The sequence below is a fragment of the Gekko japonicus genome, unplaced genomic scaffold (genome assembly GCF_001447785.1).
Source record: "Gekko japonicus isolate JY-2015 unplaced genomic scaffold, Gekko_japonicus_V1.1 scaffold382, whole genome shotgun sequence".
In the NCBI taxonomy this organism is placed as follows: Eukaryota; Metazoa; Chordata; class Lepidosauria; order Squamata; family Gekkonidae; genus Gekko; species Gekko japonicus.
Window position 1 is genome coordinate 20,969 of NW_015168662.1, and position 3,522 is coordinate 24,490.

Here is a 3,522-nt window from a genome sequence, read left to right on the forward strand (position 1 = left end):
TTCATTTGTGTTTGTTCAGATGTTCTGACACTGTTTTATTTTTGAGAAGTGATCTTCCTTATTAGTTTGTAGTTGCAAACATATGTAAAATTAGTCTCCATCAATGTTCCCTCTAAGCTGTGGAGTCTTGTGAGCAAAAATTCTACTTTGTGAGCTCCTGGCATTAAAGTTGTGAGCGAGCGATTTGGCTGCTGCATCAGTTAGTTTGCTCTGGAGCCCTCCTTCCTGAGCTGAGACTAAAATGTGTGAGCTGGAGGCTAAAGAACTGTGAGCTGGCTCACACTAACTCAGCTTAGAGGGAACACTGGTCTCCATCTGTATCTTTTTTTTTTAGAAAACCTATGGCTACCTCTGCAACAATACTCAGTCGAGTACTTTGACTACGAATGTATTCCGTCACCACAAGACTGCACTAAACCTATGTGTTTGATATCTATGACTGCACTTTCCAATGAGAGTATGCATCCATGCAAATTGCAGAAGCATCTGCAAACGTCTCATAAAGAAAAGGAGGATAAACCACTGGAATATTTTCAAGCATTGCGAGATAAATTAGAAACTAGACCTACATTGAAGAAAATGTTTGCTCAGAAATTGGTTTTAAAAGACAAAGGTTTAATCGCATCTTATGAGATATCCAAAATGATAGCCAAGGAAGGATAACCACACACTGTGGGGGAATCCTTGATTTTGCCAGCAGTGTCTGTTGTTATTTCAACTGTCATGAACCAAGATACTTGTGAAATTACTGAATCCATCCCTTTGAGCAATTCATCGGTGTTGAGGCGTATTGATGAAATGGCAGAAGTTGTTGAAAATCAACTAGTTTCGCATTTAAAAGTTCAGAAGTTTGCTTTGCAAATTGATGAATTGTGTTTACCAGATAACACAGCAATACCGATGGCTTATGTTAGATATTTGCACGACAACAAATTGAAAGGAGAAATGCTATTTGCATGAAAACTTAAAACAGATACTAATGGTGAAACAATTTTTGAAGAAGTCAAGAGGTACTTCAATGAGAAATATATCCCTCTTGAGAACATTCTGGCCTGTGCTACTGATGGTGCTCCTTTTATGACAGGTAGATACAGAGGATTTAATGCATATTTGAAAGGTGTTGTGCCAGAAGTATTCTGTATTCACTGCATTGTTCACCGACAACACTTGGTTTGAAAAAGACTAGCAGGGTGCTTGCATGAGTCTCTACAGATTGTAATAAAAGCAGTAAATTACATTAAATCAAATTCACTTCAAGACAGCTTGTTTCGACAGCTTTGCGAGGACAATAACGAAGACTTCACACGCTTATTAATGCATACAGAAATCCATTGGCTGTCCAAAGGTTTGTTGTTTTGTTGCTTTGTGGGACTCAGTTGTAACATTTTTCAGAGGCAAGGAAATGAAAGAAAAGATGACCTCTGCTAAATGTAATATATGTTACCTGAGTGATGTCTTTGAAAAGCTCAGTTCATTAAACAAACAACTACAAGGCAGAAATCGTGACCTTTTTTCAAGCAAGGAGATTATTGCAGGGTTTCTTGGAAAACTCAAGCTGCATGCCACCAATGTTGGATGTTGAGAATTTGCACAGTTGTCCTCTTTGGCAGCAGTTTGTGATGAATTGAAAGATGATGAAATAATTGTGTATGTGAATCATCTGAAGCAGCTTTATAAAGATATGCAAGTTTGTTTCCGTGATCTCCTGGACATGGATATTCTGGCCTGGGTAGTTGATCCATTTGCTGTGAATGCTGCTGACGTTGATGCTTCTTTGCAAGAAGCACTCATAGAGCTGCAGAGTGACATGGCAGCCAAATTAACCTTCAATCAAGAAAAACACCATTTTTGGATAAAGAGTACAATATCTAAAAAAGTTTCCACAGCTTTGGGATAAAGCAAAATTGCATGTAAACACAGGTTTCGTTTTGGAATACAATTTGTACCTTCAGAGGACTGGAAACCTAACACATGACTTTCTTCACTGCACTTCTATGCATCTTTTGCAACTGTGGATTTTTGCATCGCTGTAATCTTGTGCAACGGTGGGAGAGGCTTTGTTCTCCCTTGTATGTGAACATTGTTGTTTATTAGCCGTGTTGTATTCCCTTTTTGTGGTGTATTTTTTTTGTAAATTTCTAATTTCAGTTTCCCAATAAGAACTGCATGTGTGCATTTTGTGTGGCTGTTTATACTTATTTGTTCCTTGGCTATTTACAAACAAAACATTGAAATAGCTACCTTCAAGTACAATGCCTTTATTGGCATATAAAATAGCTACCTTTATACCGGTAGGACAGGGGGGCCACAGGAAGGAAACAAGGTCGGAAGGAGGCCACAGTCGGAAAAAGGTTGAGAAACACTGGTCTAGGGCACACCTGGTCCGATTCTGGCATTGAAGTCGCCACCTAGTATAAAATGTGAATTAGGAAATTGAGAGGTTAAAACTTCGATGGTGTCTCCCAGAGAATCCTAGGGACTTCCATTGGGTTTAACCTTAGAATTATTTGGAGGTATGTACGCATTAATGCATATAAGATTACCTAAGTAAAGATCTTTGATTAGTAGAATTTGGAAATTGCTTGGCACATGAGTGAAGGCCAAGCAGCAAGTTCAGCCACTTCAGGGTGGGTGAAGTTGCTGCTTGGCCTTCACTCACACACTGGGCAGCTTTGCAAAATGCACAGTGCGCAAGTGAAAGCTGAACGGCAATTTCACCCACCTGGAAGTGAGTGAACTCGCCACTCGGCCTTCACTTGCTTACCGGGCAGCTTTGCAAAAGCTGTTTAAAATAAATGATTTTTGCAAAGCCACCCAGCAAGTGAGTCAAGGCCGAGCTGCAAGTTCACCCACTTCTGGCACAGTCCAAATGGACCATGGTCCAGTCCATTAATGTGGACGTTAACCGTCATTTTTCTGGACTGTGCGCATCCCTAATTAATGCTGTAACCTGGTATGAGAACCTTGAGTGAAAGGAGATTCAAATGGAAATTCTTCAGTTGAGAGAGTCAGCTAGGAGTGGAAGCTAAGAACTGACAGTTGACTGGGAAGGAAAGCTAAGGGAGTGAGAGGATCAAGACGAATCCCCATTTAAGCCTGAGGGAAATAGCTCCTGGAAAAGGGGGGGGTCATCCCTAGCCAGTCTGAAGGAGAGGATCAAGAAGGATCCTGAGTTATGTAAATAGGAAGCTTAGCCCATCCCTAACAAGTATGAGGGAAATAGCTCCTAAAAGACAGGTGGGTGGGTGGTGATCTCTAGCCTGTGGATAAGGAAGGAAATTGGAACTTGTTTGAATGTTCCTGCCTTCCCCAACTCTAGTGTCTGTTAGTCCAAGAAGCTTATGCTAGTTTATGTAAGAAAAAATGCTAATAAATCTCTCTCCTCAGGTTTTAAAGACCTGTCTGAATAACAGAAACAGTGACTTGTTTGTGTCAAATTATCTGGCATTTATTTGTATACAGCGTTATCTCATTTCCTGTTGGCTGCTCACCTCATAAGTCCTAAATGATTCCTACCTGACT

The 3,522-nt window shown here is 40.3% G+C and overlaps 1 pseudogene; it reads left to right on the top strand.

The window, feature by feature from the left end:
• LOC107113870 overlaps nucleotides 1-1,897 on the top strand; it is a 3,600-nt pseudogene extending 1,703 nt beyond the window's left edge.
• Nucleotides 1,898-3,522: the final 1,625 nt, after the last annotated feature.